The 21,291-nt window shown below is 38.8% G+C and overlaps 1 protein-coding gene across 5 annotated transcripts in view; it reads right to left on the reverse strand.

Annotated features, from left to right (window-relative positions):
• Nucleotides 1–21,291, reverse strand: part of LOC112144994 (centromere protein P) — a 121,298-nt gene that overhangs the window by 50,467 nt on the left and 49,540 nt on the right. The gene's annotated exons all lie outside the window — the stretch shown is intronic.

A 21,291-nucleotide genomic window follows, 5' to 3' on the forward strand; every position in this document is an offset into this window, starting at 1 on the left:
CTGCGATAATTGGTAAAAAAAAAAAAAAAATCTCTAATAGCTTATATAGAAGAACACGTATTTTTTAGGAAAATATATCCTCATTCATGTTTTAGCTTGAACACAATCATAATAAACAACGTGTGTCTTATTTTGTGTGAAAAATAATAGACACTTTTGTACAAATCAGTAATACTGTCTTTGACAAGAATTGACACCAACTGAATCTGAATTATCTGTAAAAAAATCAGTGTTAACAATAGTAAACATGAACAGCAGTGACACTATTTGTTGTAGACAACAGAACAAAAATGAAATAATTTAAGTAGCTGCCAGACATGTTGGTGCAGCAGGCGCCCCCTATCTACCTCCAAAGGAACGTCCCACCAAAGGATGATAAATATATAATGTTTTACGGCCTCTTCAAACAAAAATAAAAGTTCAATACTTGGTGAGAACCATTGAGAATCAATCACAGGACTTCATTCATTCATCTTCTTGTCCGCTTCTTCCCTTACGGGGTCACGGGGGTGCCGGAGCCTAACCCGGCTGCTGATGGGTGAAGGCGGGGTTTTCCCTGGACAGGTCGCCAGTCTGTCTCAGGGCATCGCAGGACTTAATATCACAATATATCCCCCCTACTAGCATACATTAAAACTGGACTTGTAAAAATAAAAATGGAACTGGTGGGAAACAGATTCTCAACTGCACTTGCTTTTATTGAGGCATCTGATTGGTCAGTTTCAAGCTTGAATATCTTGCAATAAAGAACAAATATCATGAAATAAAAAAATCAGGATTAGCCAGAAGATTTTAAGAAAAGGTATCGGATCAAGATACTCTGACCAACAGAGTGACTGAGTAACAACTGTGTATTTCTCTATAGAAGTCGATGGGATTTTGGCTTCTTGGAGCCAGCAGGTACTTCCTGTTTGGAACACGAGAGGGGAGGGGTCAAGTTATTCGGTCATTAAACAGTCTATGGTTCACCCCCACACCAAGACCCCCGCCTAAGGTGAGGTACCAGTGACAACCAGGCCCCCCCAGACACCTGTGTGGGGTAGCAGTTTAAGGGAATCCACCTGCTGGGCAACCAAACATCAGCCCCCCAGACCAGGTCTGGAACGACGCCCATAGACGCCCCCATGCTAGAGCAGGGGGACACAGAGAGCCCCTTCTATGCTATAAACACCAGTGTGGATCTATAAAACTAAGATACCTGTTAGGTACCAATCTCAACCACAGAAAGATGTCTGAAGGTCTGTCTGGAATCTCTTAGTTTCTCTCTTTTTTTACTTAAATTTTCCTTTTCTTACTTTTTTGTCGTTAAAATTGGAAAATGTTTGTATTCAAAACACTTTGAGCTACTTCAGTCAGAAAAGTACTCAACTACAAATAAAGTTTGATTTGATTTGATTTACCACTAGATGTCACTGTCCACCAATAACCAAGATGACAAAGAAAGGCCACAAAAACTCCAACGTTTGCTTTGGGGCAGCATGTTTGAGTCGGTTCAGAAAGCTCTAGATACTCTTCATTCTAAGAGTACATCTGTGAAGGTTCTCTTTCAACTCTTCATTTAACTGCTGAGTTTTTATTCAATCGCGTTTAAAAGGTTGATTTAGGAAGATGGAAAGGTTGAGATTTTTATACGCTAATCCAAAGATGCTCAGTTCTTTGGATGCACTTGGACGACCTAAATATGAGGGTTTATCAATCTTGTAGTCATACCTTACACCACATGTGTCAAAGTCAAGGCCCGGGGGCCGGATCCGGCCCTCCAGATCATTTTATTTTATTGTTATTAATGATTGTTATCTTGTGCTCATTTCTAACTTGTATAATTTTGACAAAATATTGAAAGTTGAAAGTTATTTAATGTTTAAGTTGATTTATTCTGGTGTCAGTAATATTTGTTTAGGTTTTGGAAGGTCTGGATGAATTTTATCGGTTGCAAAAAAGAAAAAATAAACAACCTCAGAAAGAATTCAGGAGCAGTCCTGCCACAAGTGAAAAACACTCTGGTGATGTTTCTGAAAAGTTAAGTTTGAGCTATTGGCCAAGTTCTGCTAAAAGGCCTTCTGATGAACTTAAACATAAAGAATCAAAGAGTTTTCTCTGATACATATACTTGCAATCCATCCCTCTGTAATGTTGATATTTATCAAAGATTGGTGTATTTATCATTAAATCCACTGCATTGTCCGTCTTTTCAATCCCCTCAGCTGCCATCTTTACTAAAACATTCAAAGGAAAATTGGCAGAGCAGAACGGCAGCACTGCAAGTCAGCGCTGTGAACACTTTGTTTCTTCACTCGTCTGTCATTTTAAATGAAGACTCCTCGGTTGTGGGTGGAGTGAAGAGGCGTAGTCTTGCTCCGTTTCCAGGAAACATATGGAACAGATCTGCTGGTTGGCCAGGCCTCGTTCTGCCACGTCTTACAGCCACACAAACCCTCATGTTAGCACATACACAACCCCAACGTCAAGGCTCTTACCTCTCTTAACCCCCAACTTTCACTACAATCTTTCCTCTCTCTGAACTCACTTTTTTACATTTCCTCTCATCCTTCGTCGTTACAGACAAACAGAGAGATGATGAATACCTATTAACATTGAAAATGATCGGTTTTAAATTAAAAAAAATATCTAAATAACCATTTTATACATATATATACACTACTGTTCAAAAGTTTTGGCTCACTTAAAAAATGTTCCTATTTTTCAAAGAAAAGCACAATTTTTTCGATGAAGATACATTTAAAATAATCAGACATGCACTATTTATTGTTAATGTGGTAAATGAATAAACAAGACTTTTTTAGTTGTGAATGTCTGGTTTTGGTCCATTATCTACACAGGTGACTAGAGGCTCATTTCCAGCAACAATCATTCCAGAGTTCTGATGGTTCATTGTGTTTGCTCATGTATCAGAAGGTCAACAGACGATAGAAAATCCTGGTGCAGTCATGTTAGCACAGCTGAGAACAGTTTGTCTACTTAGAGAAGTTATAAAACTTCTTCCTTTGAGTAGGTTGAGGATCTGGAGGATCACATTTGTGGGATCAATTAAATGACCAAAAGAGAACTTTCATGTGAAACTCGACTGTTAATTATTGTTCTTAGAAATGAAGGTTGTTCCATGAAAGAAGGGCTGAAGATTTCCTTCACAGTATGAATTATTCTCTTCAGAGAACAGCACAAACAGGCCCTAACCAGAGTGGAGGGAGAAGTGGGAGGCTGTGCTGAACAACTGAGCAAGAAGATAATTAGAGTACATTTGAGTCTCCATTTTGAGAAACAGACGCCTCACAGGTCCCCAACTGGCAGCTTCATTAAATAGTACCCACAATACATCAGTGTCAATATGTACAGTAAAGACTTCTGGATTCTGGTCTTCAGGGCAGAGTGACAGAAATGTCACACCTGTACATAATAATGTATTCTTATTCTAGTCCTATCTGTAATGCTTTAACATTTTAATTTCTCCATTATGGGACCAATAAAGGATTATCTTATCTTCTTGTACATTACTCAAAGCAAAATGTTTAAAATGAGCTTCTGTCAAATGGACGCTTTCCACTTTACACTTTAAATTGGATAGACAAGGAACAAAGATCTATTCGTCAGCTACTCTTTCTTGATTAGTTTGATGGTAAAGCTCCGAGTGATATAATCCCTGCATCTGCCTAACACTACTACCTTCAAAACTTCAAATGAAGCCTGTAATGTGGATGAAGGTACTTGGATGAGTGTCAAAAGAGTTTCAAGAAGAGAAGACGATAAGTCCAAACACAATGTCTCAACTTCAAGACAATATCTCCTGATGAACGAGAATCTTCATTAACAAAACTTCAAATGAAATACAAAAGCCCATTACTGATATCTATGTTTTTTATTAAGGAAATCCTCTGTCTAAACTGGAAATCTTTAACAATTAGTTTCTGCTGAAAACTACTTACAAGGAAAAAAATCCCAATTAACACGACCAACAACATCTAGAGTTAACTGGGAACTTTTTGAAACTCACGTGCAACAGCTCTTCTCACACATGATTTTTGATTGACAGGTAAGATTTATTCTTTTGTTAGTTATTATTAGTTTTGTTGGGCTGGAAGGTGGTAGTCGTGGTTAGTACTTTTGCCTCACAGCAGGAAGGCCCCGGTCTTCGTATCATGATCACCTGGTGTGCTTCTCAACTATTTTCTCTTACACCCCACCTCTGAAGAACTTACCCTTTCGCGTCCCCCCTACAACTTTCTGCTGCAACTATCATTAATCAAGTCACTCAAATTAAAAGTATATCTGCAAAACATTGTTATTATCATTGAAAAATACAAAAAGTCTCTAAAATCCTCAATCAGTTACAATGGATCAGTTGTTCTGGCATTTGACATTTTCTCTGATAAATTGCTCAGTGAACGCACCAGGCAGAGACGCTCGGCGGCCCGCGGTTTCATTTCAGAAACACTGTCCTAGTGGTTTTTGTCTTGGCTCTCCCTATTGTCTCTATAAGAGAACTGGAGTGAGCGAGTGTGACGTCTCCCATATAAAATGACTTCTTTCCGGCTCCAGTGAACCTTTGTCAATTCAGTTGCCATTTTGAGCTAGAAGACGACAGGAAGCAGTGACTGGTCCGAGTTAGTCTGAATCCACGTTTCTATGGCAACTACTGCTGCCAATCAGGAGTGAGCTTGTTTGAAGTCCACACCCCTACCACTGAAAGTGGGCTCTGGAGAATCCGTCAACCAAACGTTTGGAATGTTTGAGGTGGGGGCAGCTGTGACCCCTCCATCATGCTGTTATTTCATATGTGATATGTGATGTTTAAGGCAGATGAGGAGCCAGTGTTGGGGAAGGCTGGGTCTCCAGGGACATGAAACCAGTCAGTCGATCATTTGATCACAGTAAGATCCACAAAAACAAGCATTTTAGTGGAGAAGCTGGTAGCTCTTCCAGCTAAAAGAACCTCCTGGTAGAACATTAGAGGAGGGCAGAGAGGGGAACCAGACGCACCAGTCTTCACCTATTTGCCATTTTGTCCCTATCATGAACCTGACTGGCATCCAATAGAAATAGTAATAACTGTGTCAGATCTTATCTTCAAGACAACACTCATCTTCATGCTCCAAGGAAATACTGCTGCTGCTTGGAGCAGCTAAACTCATGGATGTGGCCAAACGTCCTTCTATTCACCAACAGCAGATCAAACTCTTTGTTTTTGGAAAAAGAAGGAGAGGAACTGAAGAATAAAGACCACGAGTTGAAATATTAGAGCCACAATAAGTTTTAGTGCTCACGACTAAATCCGGCTTTGACCATCTCCATCAAACAGTGACTCTGAGATCTCATGTCCAGACGAGATGCAATAGTGTTCTTTCTGCTCTGCCAAAATAGAAAATTAAAAAACTGCAGCCCATGCAGATCACTGCTGCCAGAGTTTTAATCAGACCCAGAAGAACTGACCGCATCACTCCTGGTTTGTGTATTTAGACTGGCTACCAGTTAAATATAGAATTGATGAACTGTATGCTTCTGGTTTATAAATCACATCATGTAGTGGACCCAAACACTGATTGGTCCACAAGCCTTCATAGCTTTGAGCTCTGGAGGACGCCATCAGCTGTTCGAACCATGCCAGAACCAGAAGCGGGTAAAGCTGCTTTCAGCTGGTCTGTTGTGCACATATTCAAGTGCCAAGCCAGACGACGACAGTACTCAACTCCAACTGTTTGTGTAATTAAGTCAAAGCGTAAAAGGATTTCTACAACCATTGTCTAAAACACTGCATGGTCCATGTTCTTTTTCCACAATGTGTCTTAATATCCCAATACTTTAATTACTTTTCTTTTTTCTGCAAAGCTTGGCATTTTTTAACACGTTGAATTCCCTCCTTGGATGAAATGTGCTAGAAATAATAAAACAGTAATGCTGGCTCCTGTGTGGTGAAGTTATGGACTTGAAGTAACAATTAAAACTAGAAAGGTTGCATTACCTGCAATAATGCCAATGTGAATGCTTTCTGCTGAATTTGGTCACTGAACTTGTTGAAGCTGTTTCCTGAAGATGCTGAATGCATCTATTTTAATTGCTGAATAATGTCATGAAAATACTAGTTTAACTCCAAATTAGCCAAAAAACCTAAGGAGATGCCAAATTAGTTAGAATGTTGCTAAAATACTAGCTTGACTAAGAATTAACCCAAAAAACATAATTAGATGCCAAATTAGCCAAAAATGTTAACATGTTGCTGAACTGTTAGCTAAACTCAAAATTAGCCTAAAAACCTGAGTAGCTTTAGTGTCTTTAACATGCTGAACGTTTTGATACCAAACTTGCATAACTTGTAGAGATTGCACAAATTTCTGAAGAGTTAAGTGGGGAAAAAAACGCGAAATTTGTGTAAAATTTAAAAAATTACATCTGTTAAAGTAAAAGCATGGATGTCCTGAACATGCTGAACGTTTTTAGTTGCATAAATTTGAAAAATGTTCTATTCATTTTCAATGGGGCTGAAAAATCACAAATTATGTAAAATAAACGTAAAATAGACGAATACCAAAAGTACAAGCAGGAATGTCCTTCATGAGCTGAAGGTTTTGATACCAAGATTGCAGATCGCATAATGCAAGCGTCTGAGAAATGAACGAGCGACGCGGAGGCCTGTACCGTCTGATGCGAAGCGTCGGACGGTTCAGGCCTCGGCGTCATGCACTCATTTCTCAAAATGAACACTTTGAAGGGAATTATCCATCTTATGCCAGGGTCATTTACAAAAGAAATAAATATTCAACCAATATTTAGACTTTATTGTTATTTCTTCGGTTTAGCTCATTTTTTCACAAAAAGCAGACTATTTGATCCGTGATGCGGCTTGTTGTCACGGTGACATGCAACACGGCACAGAGCCGGAGACCGACACAGAACTCAGCTGCAGCGGTAAAGGAAGGAGGACCGGAACAAATGTGGATTTTTTGTTTTTGTGAAGTTAAGCATTTAGTGAGCAACTAGAACACAATCAGCTTCTGTCTCTGTTTCATTTCAGGGCGGGTTCTAGACTCCGCTCTTCTGAGCTGCTCTAAAAGCGGAAACTCCCTCTTGTGGTGAGACAGAAGACTACACCGTTCAGGCAGAGTGATGTCTTATGAGTAGAATAGCTCATTTTAAAATAAATTACAGAAGTTAAGCCGAACATTATGGGGCGGGGGGTTGACTAATTTGTCAATTTGTACTCCTTTACATTACGAAAGGACAGCGATATAAATGCTGATTGTCACAATAGGTTTACAGACAAACCAATCACAACTGACTCCACCCCCTTTAATCTAATGACAGACCTATCTAGAAGTTAATTAGTTGAGAGATTTTTCCTAACAACCGCATTTTTTACGCTGTTTCTGTCAGATTCCCAAACAACTGAAGCTGAGATGAAGCCGAGATACTTCCAACTCAAATACGTATTTGAGAACACAGACATCAAAGCAAAGAACTCCTAAAGGTTGGAGAAAAGTGAGCATTTCAGCTTTTTCAGCTCAGTCAGCACACAGATGTCGTCCAGAAATGCACGTACACAAAACTGAAAGATAAACATCTTACTAATCCTGAATGAAGCCAGGGATAAATGAGGCCAGTAACATAAAAACGTTGGGTGGCACAGACTGAGAGGCCTGTTTGTTCAAGTGAGAGAATACCAGCGATGACTCTGGAAATGAGAAATAGTAATAAGAACGACAAGCCAAGTAGTGTCTGACTGGAGTGGAAAACCAGGCCTGTGCTGAGCATGTGCAGAAGACCTTATGAAGAACAGGATATAACACAATCAACACAAGCAGAAGCAGCAACTTTACTGAATATGAACTGAAAAACTGTTACTAACAGGTTACTATAGTGGAGTTCAGTCATTTCTGTTTTTAAAAACATTCAATTCAACCAGTTACTCCTTGATAATTTAAGATACTTCAATCTGGATCTGCACAGGCGTAAAGGCTTGTGGTGTTAATTGTTACATGTTTGTTGTTTCGTTATTGGGATGTTTTCTGTGTGAACGATTGAATTTGTTAGCTATAGATGCAACTTTGAGGAACTAACTAATCCTGTTTTTCTCCTTCCTTTAACTTTCGTTAACAAAAGTTACAAATGACAGAATATATTCAACAAAAACTCTTTTATTTTAACATCTTTATTGGAAACATACCGAAACACGAGTGTAAGCTGTAAAATGTTGGTAGAACAATGCAGCAGAAGTTTTGAGAGCTACTGCTAGTTTGAGCTCTAATAAAGAGAGACATGTCTCTGACTGGAACGAGTGTCGAAACTAACCTGCTCTACAGCTACAGCCCTCCAACAGATTTTACTGTGTGGTTTGATGCCTCAAGTTTGAATAGATAGATCTGTTTCATTCATCTTCTTAATCATTTTGTCTCTTTCGGGGTCACAGGGCTGCTGGAGCCTAACCCAGCCACCGACAGGTGAAGGAAGGATACACCTGGACAGGTGAGCAGTCACAAAGCCCTAAAATGAATCGTCTAAAACAACAAATTTGAATTAATCAATAAAAATCAATTTATTGTCCAGTCTTAATTCTTTCTTTGTCTTTTTAGGTCCTTCTGTGACCCCGTTGGTCCCAGTTTTGATTTATCTCCTAGACTCTGGGCCGGTTTGTCCATTGTGGACGTAACAACCAGAAAATGCTTTTTGCACGCATCCTTCTCCAGCTTAGCACAGCGGTTTGATCTGAAAACAGACATGACCGTCATCCTGCATGCAGGACATTGCAGGGAAATCTCCTGCTGATCTCCTGGACTTCCTTCATGGATGGAGTTCATCTTTAAATAAGTTGGATTTGCTTATTCTCAGTGAGTTGTCAATTGTCCTTTGATGTTTGTTGCAGTTGTTATGCAGTGGGAGGAGACTGGCACGCACAGAGCTTGTTTTACAATTGGTGCAATTGTAGTGAATTCAGTCTAATTAAATGATCAATTTATGATGGAACTGCTCCATATAATAATATTCATAAATAACAGGATGGTGTAGAAACATTAAAGAGTTCACACTAACAAGGATGGAAGGCTGCAGGCTCAGCTCTGAATTCCACAGACCACCAATGGAAATAGGAGTCTCTGTATTGTATCTAAATGACTCCATGTTGAAGAATTATCAGTTTAGGTGTACCAGCAATATCTTAAAAAACAAAACAACAGAAACGTGGTAGGAGCAGTTGTAACAACGGCCGGTCATTCAAACCAGCGTTACTTTGGTCCTCCAGAGTTACACCTTCTTCAGTGTGAAATACACTCATTAATAATTGAAGAAATTGTGTCTTTAAATGAATATTAAGGAAACATTAGGAACTGAAACAAAAAAATCAAACCATGGGCGCATGAATCTGAATTTATTATTAAGAAATCTTGTTTATTGTAGTAGTTTATGAGCAAAAGGTTAAGAATGAGATTAGGCTTCAGAAAAAAAGCTACAATTACTAAATATCTAAAATTTCAATAAGTTTAATTTAATTATATTTTAGTGTGTTTGCTTTAAAGAAGAAAAACTGTTAGGATCAACGACTATATACATAAATATCTAAAGAAAAGCAACAACCCTGAAATCTAGCCGATGGTGAAAATCCTTGCAGGGTCAGACATACGTAGAAACAAGAAAAACCTGAAGAAATAAGTCGACAGCAGGTCACTGCCTGATCTGGGTGTTGTTGTTCTTTATGCCAGTAGAGATTTTAAAACCAAGGCTTTTGAAAAGCAGTTGAATAATAAAAGATTTCATCCAGATGGAGCTTGCTGCTGAGAGGATAGCTGTGGTCTTCTCTTCAATATCCGCACAGAAGGAAACTTTTAAAACCATAACGCACTTATAAACATACATAATAACATTACCATGAGAACTTCCCAGAAAGCCCTTGTCACCAGAAACGCATGAAAAGCAGCCGCGACCACAATAAACGCTGCTGCACATTAACTGGAATTCAAGAACAGAAGGAAAGAACGGCTGTGCTACTGTAGCGCCGAGATGATTGATCGTAATCATAGTTTAGACGACAGAATACTTTTTCAACAACTTGAGAATTTCAGGCTTCAGCATTTTTGGAGTAATTGAAGAGAAGTAGGGCAAAGGCCGCCCAGTAAAAATGCAAACACTCTCACAAGTCAAACTGAGATCACACGGATGACTCTGTGCATTCAGAAATAAGTTTTTACAACAAAATGATGGTAAAAGTTCTGAATAAAGTCGGACTCATCAGCTGTGCTGCTCTGTTCATTTTAAAGGTCTTTACAGTGGCTGTCCGTCTGAATCTGCAAAGGCTTCTTATTGTAGTTAAAAGAGGGAAACATGAATAACAACAGTCCACTGTAGAACTTCCCATCAACCCTCTGACCAATCACATGCCCCAAATTCCTTCAACCACTTTATATTTTTGTTTTGTGAATTTCTCCCCATAATCTGGTGATAAATGTTCATGGTGGACAGTTAATGTCGGTGATTCTCAGACTTTGATGAACTAAACGCCCCATAAATGTACGTTCAAACCGAACGCAATTCGCTCAACAAATTCGCGTTCCCCGCCCCTCATTCGCCGCGCGGCGAATTTGCTGCTCGTCGCCTGTCAATAAATGTGTCTCTGACGCCGCGGCCGCATGTGGGAGGAGCTACCGGCTCTGTCTGTGGATGTCTTAGAATGAATGGGAGACACAGATGATGTTGAGGAGTCAGGATTTATTTTTAACCACAAGAAGTAAGCAGCTGGACCTTTTTCTGTTTGACAGTACGACAGGATCCATTGAAGTTTATCACAGTACTCGCGCTCATCCTCAAAGGAGATATTTACATTTTGGCCGTGCCGCCTGGTTCCCGCGACCTAAGGTGTGTTTTGGATTTTGGCCCCTTGTAAGATGCAGTTTGACACTCCTGATCTGACGCTTCATTTTTTACAGTGCATGCAACAATTGATTGGCCAAGGATAAGAATCCAATAATGTTCCATAAGAAAAGCCCTGACCAACAGCTGACCTTGCAGAGACACAATTTACTCCCAAGTCCAAGTCAGTAAATCCATGTAATTGGTGTATTTGCATGTTTAAACAGAGTACAAAGGGTGTAGTACATCAGACACAACACAAAGAACGAGGTTACTGACATGGACACACACAGCTGAACCTAAAAACACAGACGACAACTGGGATAATCAAAACTCACAATGTTTCAGTCCACACAGTGACAAGCAGCAAAACTAAAAACTTCTGCTGATATAAATGGAGACTTTGGACTGTGTCTGTCAGTCTTCTTGAACAGTAATAGCAGTAATAACATGTCCTACCACCACCATTAAAAGCAGGTATAGTGAATTCTAACGGTGGACCGACCTTCAGAGCAGCAAAGCCTCCCAGCTGCTGTAACAGGCTGCTTTGTTTTCCAGTCTCAGTCCAAACTGAAACTGACATCTATTGTGTGCACAATGCTGCTGCAGGCAAATTCTAGCTTGCTTGAGATGAAAACTTAAATGTGCACAGTTTAAAGAGGCCAGACAACTACTGAACTCGAACACAGACGATTAAGAAACAGCAGTTAGAGGATAACATCTGCCTCTTAAAAACCTTTGCTGGAAAAGGGAGAAGGAACTTAAATACTAACAAACAAAAAAAGGAAATACATGAAAACAGGGAATAAAAATGAGTGAAAAGACGAGAATGCAACACATTTTTAACCCTAATCCTTTTTTCACCAGTAGGAAAAGCAGAGAAGATTGAAACTGAACCTGTTGTTTGTAAAACAAAACTGGTGGTCTACTGGAAACAGCAATCGCTCTGTTTTAGTCATCAGCCAATCCTCTGGGACTGAATTCCAAGGCTGATAGCCAGTTTTTCACCCATGACACAGAAGGAAAAGAGCTCAATTTTACTGCAAAATGAGAGAAGAAAACTTCTTTTGCACTGGGAATCAAAATTCCAAGGTGAAGCAAAAAAAAGGACATGCACTGAAATGAGGGGAAAAGTCCCAACCGAGAAAAAGAGAAAGAAATCTGCCTGGTCACTTAGTCTTAAAAGAGTAAAAACACAATCAGTGAGTACACTTGGACTTCATACTTGATGTTAAAGCATGATAAGAAGTCAGTTATCATACACTTAAAGCTCCAGGTAGGCCTCAGATTTTAAATTACAATGAAAAGCATAATTTTATTTAAACAAATATGTTTGATACATGAGAGAACATTTGTACGTTTACATTTTGAAAGGCGGGAGACTCTCAAAGAGACGAGTCAAGACTAGATGACTCACTTTTTATTTATTGTACAAAACTCTAATTAAAAAGTTAAATCTATTAAAGTTTTTCTCCAAAAGAAGATTAATGAAGCAACATGGAGACGCATTAACCTTCAGAATGTTATATTTTGGAGTACATATTTTCTAGTACTAGAGCTGGGTTGATAAAATTGATTATTCAATTTGAATTGATCTAAGCTTAATAGATCAATAATCAATTTATAAAAACATAGATTGATTTACCACATCAAGTCTGCTAGCTTGATGCTAATGTATAATGGGATTTCCCATAGGACGGCTAACGCTAACGGTTGGTCGACCTAAACATACATTCTGACTAAATGAACATCTTTATAAACTCACAGACTTGAAATTTCCAAACTATTTTAAGTGAATACTTTTAAAGTAATCATTTGAGTCTAAGACATTGTTCTCTCCTCATTCTTTCTCCTTCTGGAATAAGGTATAATGCTATAGCGCGATCGCCACCTAGTGGCCAAACTGAAACGTCCTCCAGGAGAAGCAGAACAATGTTTCCAATGTTAATGATCTGAACATTTTAGTTAGAACTTCTCCTTTAGAGAATCCATGTAACTCTGGATGATATTAACAATCTCATTATTTCACTGATACATTTACAGGATGTGATCTGGATCAGATTAATATAAATGTAGTTCATAACATATAGTAGATTATTAATGTATTTCTAAACAAATGTGTGTAAATGTGTAAACTCAAAAAAGAATTGAAGAATTGAAAGAATAGAAAAAAAACTGGAATTGAATCGAATCGTTTCTGAAAATTATAATCAATATCCAGCTGTATCTAGTACTCTGCCAATAGTCAGACAAACTGTCAAAAAAATATTAGAAGGCTCAGCTTGAACTGTGGAAGAGTCCAGAGAAGGGTTTAAGCTCATTTGAAGGTGTGACATTTACTCCTCATAAACTGAATACAGACATCTGTGTTTGATACATGTGAATCCTCCAAAGCACATGAGCCAAAGTCAAGGCCCCAGGGCCAGATCGGCCCCCGGGTAATTGCATAAAGCCCTCCAGATCGGTTTACACTGTTCTTATTAAGGGCCCAATGTTGTCTTGCACTGGTTACGTTTTTGAAGTTTAAATTTTTAGTTTTAGAGTGTTGGATAAATGTTTATCCTGATCGCCCGCGACCTGAGGAGTGTTTGGGATTATGGCCCCTGTGTAGTTGAGTTTGACACTCGTGACTAAAATATGTGATCCTACTGTGTTGTGGAAGAAAGCAAAGCCAACATTAACTTCCATAACCTTTTCTGTAATTTTTGCTGCTATATTTAAATAGTAAAAAGTCACTGAACTTTAAATGTGTTTCCAAAGGCAAATACTATATTGTGCTGTCACCTTTGACCTGTGTGCTGATGAAAAGAGGTCATTTATTCTACCAGTTCTACACGTCTGGGACAATATTTATTTTTTTCCATGTAAAAATCACGAACATAAATCCCTGAACTAAAACAAAAACCAAAGTTCCAGGTCTGCAGCTGCAGAGCGAACGAGTCCATGTCGTGACTAAAACCCCCCCGAGGTCCCTCTGAGGCTTAATTCATGTTGTCAGACGTTAGGAGACCCATGCAGAGCAGAAGTGTTTATTGTACAGCCTGGTGGTCTATTCTGAAGGTATTTGTGTGTAAATTCACTAAAGTATGTTGCTCTGTCTGCGTACACTTGAATCTGTCATCACGCGTCTCCCTGCTGACAGAAAGACAGCTCATCCTCACATTCACCAAAGATTTCAGAAGAACGGAGCCGTCTGGCTCCCACTACCTTTAAGAAATATGACCATAAAACATCTCGGAAATGATTCTGTTAAAGAGCCACTCCAATGAAAATAGTGTTTTCAACATGCTCATTTTCTCATGATGGAGGACATATTTAGAGAAAATTAAGATGAAATCTGTCTCTGAGTGTTTATGTGTTCAAACTGTGATAATTCAGGAGAAGGTGAAACCATGCCGTTTGAAAAAGGCTTCTTATGAGACGTCACAAATGTGCTGGACAGGCCACAGTCTCCCTGCTCTGCTCTATTCTGATGCATCCACTTACAGACAAATAGATCCATGAACGTCTTTGTTTTCCTCGTCTGAGATGGAATCTGGATAGCTCTGATATTGCTCAACATTTTTGTTGCACTGCTAATGTTAGTTTGGGCTTTTGAGGGGCTGTAAGCTGGTGGGAGAGAGTGTAAACAAAGGGATGATGGGATATCAGACAGGCTTACTCCACGCCAACAATCCTGATGTCCTAGAAAACAACACAGTTTGTTTTGTTTTAGTCAGAAACAGTATAACCATTAAAAGACGACTGGGAATGACTTTAAAATAAATCAAAAGATGATCCAAGTGGGACTTTAAGCACTGATTCAATATTTAATTAAATTGAACTTTGGTACGACCTTAACTCATTTTATCAAGACCTCCTTTCTAATGTGCATCACAGAACTATACTCTACTAACTATGCTACTGAAACCAACTTAGAGTACTTTTTACCTCCGTTTCACCAACCCCCTTAGGGAAAGTGAGCTGCCACGGCTGGTAACAATACACTTTGATTTTCATTACCATTATGTTTTTGGAGATTGAATTTAATTAAAACACTCAAATGTGCATTTACCAAAACATTTTTCTGATTTTCTTGTACTTTTTGTGTGCCATTTTTTCTCTGTTTTAAACTAGTAGTTACTCTTGAGAGTGGTGGTATTTAATTGTTTTTTTTTTGTCAAATATCTTCAGTGCCCGATTAGAAATTCTCTCCACAGGTTTGAGTGTGGTCTGACTCAAACCTGTGGATCGTGACCAAGCGGTATGTCCATAACACATGTGGGAGAAGATCATAGAGTTTAAAAATATCCAAGCACATTCTGGAGTCAGGCATCGTCTTATTAATTTAAAACAGGTCATGTTTAACCTGACCACCTTCACACTTTTTTAATATGGCTTTTAAAATTTAATTGGGAGTCTAAAATATTCCGAGATATTTTTCCTCTTGAAATTGATCAATTAATTTTCCATTTATAAAAACGTGTAAGGAGTTGGTAATAGTGTTTTTTAATGGAGAAACAGACACATTTAGTTTCTCTTTTTTCTTCTCAAATTATCTTTTTACGGTAAATGTAAAGAGAAATAAGGCGAAATGCGACCTTGACATGGAGAAGAGTTGAGACCTTGAGTGACCTTGAGGGCTCTCCAGTGACAGATGGTTTCTAAACCATGAGCTACTAACGCCCCTTCAACAATGAAAACACGGTCCACTACACTGTCAGGACTGGTGCCAGCAAGGCCCCATAATGGAGTCAGCAGAAAGCACCAAAAAGCCAATCTGACACCAAAGTGAGAGAGTGTGTCAGCAATTGGGTAAGCAAAAGGTGTCTGGGCTTCCTCCCACTGGACCCTGTAAGGCTCAGATACAAAAGACTACATGGGATCGCTGAAGAAGCTCAAGAACCAGTCCTATCAAGTCTTGCTGGCTTTTTGAAGATAAAAGTGTTCTGTTGGGTTAAGTCACAGATTTCAAACTCTTTTCGGCCACCGAGCCCGGTCTGCTGCGTTTGGGTCCTCCCACAACACGTCGTGACAGAATGACCTGACCATCTTGGAGAGGTTCTGATCCCGCTCACATCCGTCAGGAGCTCTGTTTTCTGGATTTGTTCTGCTTGCAAAGGTATCCTCCCCGTGGTTGTTTCGGGCATCTGGGATCTGCCCCTTTGGGGAGGGATACTGATAGGGCTGTGGATCATTGCTTAGGTGGCGATCCGATTCGATTCACGAATCAAGCTCAACGATTCACGAATCGAACCACGACTCTTACTTTTTGATATAATGTTTATTGCTTTCTGTATGTCTATTTACTGGATGGATGAAAATTGAAATTATTTGTATTTAGTCATCATTTATACCTTTATTTCGAACAGGAGATCAGAATCAACAAAACTTAAAAAAACCCACAAAGATTCAGATAGAAATTCTGTTTGTCATTTTAAACTTTTTGTTTGTCAATCTTCTGGTTCAGCAGTAACATAAACATAAAAGGATAAAAATCACTGCTGTTTTGGATCATTTAGCAACAAAACCTGAAAATGTTCTTCACAGTTTTTTATCCTTAAAGTTTTTCAATATTTTACGTTCTAAGCATCACATATTGGTGCAGAGCCCGTATGTAAAAAGTCTTTTTTTCGCGGCAGAATCAGCTGATTCACGTTGATTGCATCCATCAGCAGCGTGAGGCTGCGTTTCTCTACTTCAAAATAAGCTGGAGTTTCGCAAATTGCATCAAATGTTGAAGAGTTACCATAACCAAAACAATGTAAACACTGGAGCTAAAGCTCCGATGTTAAAGCTAATTCATTTTTTCAAGAGTTATGTCTGTGAGCAGAACTTCAGTCTCAGTTTCTGAACAGAAAAAAGCTCTCGCTAGTTTTACTTTGAAAACCAGAAGCTTCACCGTCACGAAGATGTGTTTACTTCCGCTTGCAGTACCGCGGCTCTTTTGGCTTTGTTTTAGTTCGTAAACTTAAAGTCCTACATTAATCTGCATTTCAGGGCAAAAATACATCGTCCCCAGATGATATTGTGATCATATTTTACTACAATTTACTACATTTATAAAGATCGCGAATCAGCGATCTTGGACGTCGTGAATATTTGTACTCAAATTTTCGGGAGCAGATCGTGAGTATTTGAGCCCCTGGATACTCGTTACAGCCCTAGATACTGATACCCCTCACATCCGTCTGGCTGCAGTAGCTCTGTTTTCTGGACTAATTTTGTTTTGCTCCTGTTGGGTGTTTTGGGCTTCTTGGATCTGCCCTTTTGGGGAGAGGTACTGTCATAATTGTATGCTTGTGTTTCTGTGGTGCTTTTGTCAAGTTCTGTTTCCTCTGTCATTCTCACCATGTTCAGGTTAATCCTCCACAGCTGTCTTCATTTACTTAATCAACCTCAGTCTATTTAAGTGTCTGGTTTTCAGTTCTTCCTTGTCAGGTCACCTGCTCTGTTCTGTTCAGTCATCAGTTTCTGTTATTCCATGGGTTTTTGTCATGTTTCAGTTTGTTAATTAAATGTTTTACTTTTATGCCACTAGGCCTGGTCTCTTGTGTCTAGGTCCTCCAACAATACTTCATGACCAATAACCTGCCATTGAAGCTCCTTTTAGGCTAAACCAACCTGATCCATGTGATCAGCAGCTGATAAGACATCAGCGAGATGCCAGCCACCGTGGGCCTGGTGCCTGACACCCCTGGCTTAACTGAACCCGGATTTTCATTGTGCACTGAATAGAGCAACGTGCTAATAGTTGTTCTTGGATCTGAGGTTCAACTACTGGACGCGCTCTCCTCTCCAGTACCCTGGCATAGACTCTCCCAGAGAGGCTGAGGAGTGTGATTCTCCAGTAGTTGGGGCACACCCCCGTACAGTCTCTCTTCTTCAAAAGGGGAACCACCAGCCCCTTCTGCCAGACAGTCCAGTCAGTGGTTCAGTTCCCGACTGCCACGCAATGCTGCAGAGCCGAGACACTCCCACAGTGCAAACGTAAGGCGCACCGACTGATCCAAGTTAAGGCTTTTAAATGAGCCTTATATTGTGAAAAATACGGTAATAAATTTTAGTGATAAGTAAACTTGTGTCACAGTTTTGCAGATAGGTGGTTGTATGTGAATGTGGCTGAAGCTTCCGAACGCCTCATCGTCAGCACAGCCGTCTCTTTCTTGGTGTGGTGGGTGGCTTTCTCCATCGACCCCATTTACTGTGAGGTAAAATACCAGTAAAGCACTAACACAGCTCACACTCTGCTAGAGAAAATTAGTGACAGTAAAAACACATTCTCCAGCTCCTGGCCCTTTTCCCAGAGCTGTAAAAACTTTAAAGGTGCTCATAATTGCAAACACACCTGCAACAGTATAGGCTCATATTCCTTGAATGTTTATATCTGGGCCTGCCCTTGTTTTTTCATCTTCCCTTTATATCACATGTCTTTAATTACCTCCTTTTTCTGTGAAAGTCTCTAACTACTTATGTTACTGTCATTGTTTTATTTTTTATTTCATAATACTAAAATACAGTATTGAGAAAAAAACCCTAAGAATTCTGAGAAAAATCAGTTGTAGAAGCTTTTATGAAAGGAGAGCTGCTTCCGTGTGAGACTGAAGGCTGGATTCAGCTGCTGACTGATGGACCTCAGCTGCTGTAGAGCAGCTTTCTTTAGCATTCATTATAAAACCAAGAAGTCTTTTCTTTTTCAATAGCTCTGTCTAATGTTTATCTTTTCTAAGATCTCTGGCTGTGTTGCATACTACGTACAAGTCTATAGTCGGCACATATTTTTATGACTAAAAAGATAAAACGGTTTCAGATCTTGACGACTCCACAAATGGCAGCAAGCTGGTGTTAATGTCTTCTGCATATGTGGGGAAGTATTCTAAAGATGTGAGAGGACTGTATTGCTTCAGAGGTTGTGTGTGACTAACATTTACATTTATGGACTCCCTCATTATACTTACAGACTCCCCAGACAGAAATCAAGAGAGGTATAGCCTTATCAGCCTTTCCCAGTCCATTTCCTGTTGGCCAGTGTCTTTCCAACACCAGCAGAATATGACATGTAGGCCAAATCCATCCATCTATCTTCTTCCACTCATCCAGAACGGGCCGTGTGGTCAGCAGTCTAAGTGACCCAGACTTCCCTCTTCCAGCTCCTCTGGGGGGACCCTGAGGTGGTCCCAGACCGGCTGAGAGACGTAGTCTCTTCAGAGTGTTCTGGGTCTTTCCCGGGCCCTCCACCCAGCGGGACATGACCGGAACACCTCCCCAGGGAAGTGAACCCTGAGTCAAAACTAAGAAGCAACTGATAAAAGACACATTTTCTACCATCTTCAATCATTGCTAAACAGCATCAAGTTCACAGAAAACTCTGTGCTCTTTAAACACATTTAGATGAACAAACGTACAAATATGGACGTCTCTGTAGATTCTCATTTGTTCTGATTCCAATTAATTATCAATAAAAAAAGAAGTTGTGGACTGGAATGAATTTATCTTTCATTATTGAAGATGTCTCCCCGCTTCTCCAGGAGGCTTTCATTATTCTGAAATACAGTGGTAGGAGAGCTGGTTTGTATGCTTTTAGGAAGATGTTTTTGTCATCACCCCCTCCCTCTACAGCTTAGTTGCCCAACTCTCTGTGAATCAGTTTGTTGGGTTTAAAGAGCTAGCTAAATAAAAAATGGAGCAACAGTTTAATTTTAGTTTAGATTAGACTAAATAATACTTTATTCATCCCACCCAAAAGGGGACAAAACAAGCTGTGCATGACACACCGACAGAAAGCTGAAACCTTCAACCACGATTTTAGACCGGACGAAGGTGGAAATACATGAGGAGACAGTGGTAAATAAAAAGCAAATATGTGCCCTCTGCTCTCCTCAGGGGCAGGTACAGGAATAGGAAAATGAAGCCGCCACTGGACAGATTAATAAACTTGAAATACATTAAAAATAAAACAAGATTTAATTAAAAAGGCACAAGTATGTAGGATGAGGAGGGCAGAGAAAGAGTGTGTGTGTGTGTGTGGGGGGGGGGGGGTAACAAGTCATTTTAACTACATTTTTATGAGCTGGAACCCCAATTTATGCAAAAATAGATAAATATTCACTAAAACTCAATTAAACGGTGGGTCCTAAACCTATGAAAGCTTATTTTTTACCATGAAATTATGATGGAGCTCCTGAAGTGAAATTAAGGTAAAAAATACATTTTGGAAAGAAAACATGTTTTACTTAAAATTGAAGTAAAAAAAAAGAAAAAAAAGTAAATTCTGGTTACAAACTGCTGCACACCAGTTTGTAACCAGAAAAAAAAATACTAAGAAAAAAATCTTTTTAGAAAAAAAACAATTGCTTCAATTTACAATTTTTTTTACTTCAATTAAAAAAATCAACTTCAATATTTTTTTCACTTCAATTTAAAAAAAAAAATACTTCGGAAAGAAAAAAAACAGTAACTATCTGGTTCACACCAGTTAGTAACCAGAAAAAAAATGTACTTCAGTTTTTAGAAAAAAAATTTCCTTCAATTTAATTTTTTAAATTCAATTTAAAAAATGTTTTTACTTCAATTTCTTTTATTTTAGAGATAAAAGTCCTTACAATTTTAGAAAAAAAATATCTCAAATTCTAAAAAAGAATGAGTTCAAAATTTAGAAAAAACATTTTTTACTACAATTTCTAAAAAAGAAAATAATTATGTTACTATCTGGTGCGCACAAGTTAGTAACCAGAAAAAAACATTTTTTTACTTCACTTTTTAGAAACAAAAATTTTACTTCAATTAAAAAAATACTTCAATAAAAAAAAAAAAACGTATTTTTTGAGAAAAAAAAATGCTGAATTTCTAAAAAAAGAAAAAAGAAAAAATCAGTTACTATCTGGTGAGCACCAGTTAGTAACAAAAAAAAACTTCAGTTTTTAGAAAAAACTTTTTTTCTTCATTTTTTTTATTTTTATGGCTCTTTAGGGGCTCCGTAAATTATGAAACAAATAAACTAGAATTCTTTACCTCACATAGCTGTTAATTCTTCTTTAAGCTCTTCCATCCTCCAATTGTTACCTGTATTAATGTCACCTGTTTGAACTGGTTATCATTAGAGACACCTGTCCACACCCTAAAACAGTCTGCAACCTCTCCACCATGACCAAGACTAAAGACCAAAGAGCCTCAAATGTTTCCTGAGTAGAAGCTTCTAATGACAACGGCACACAGCTACCACTACCGTTGCATTGACTCAAATTTGAAGTGCATTTATAATGAACATTAGAGACTAAAGATCAGCTGATATGCTTTTTTAGAGCCGATACTGATTATTAATAGTCAGGAAGACCAATTACCAAATCTGATGCATAAGCAGTGTGGCTCCAGGGCCTTCAGTCACATCAGTCAGTGCTCATCGAGCACAAAAGAATAAAGAAAAAAAAACGATCTACACATGCAACACACTTTATTGTGCACATGCAC

The sequence above is a fragment of the Oryzias melastigma genome, linkage group LG5, assembly GCF_002922805.2.
Source record: "Oryzias melastigma strain HK-1 linkage group LG5, ASM292280v2, whole genome shotgun sequence".
Taxonomy (NCBI): Eukaryota; Metazoa; Chordata; class Actinopteri; order Beloniformes; family Adrianichthyidae; genus Oryzias; species Oryzias melastigma.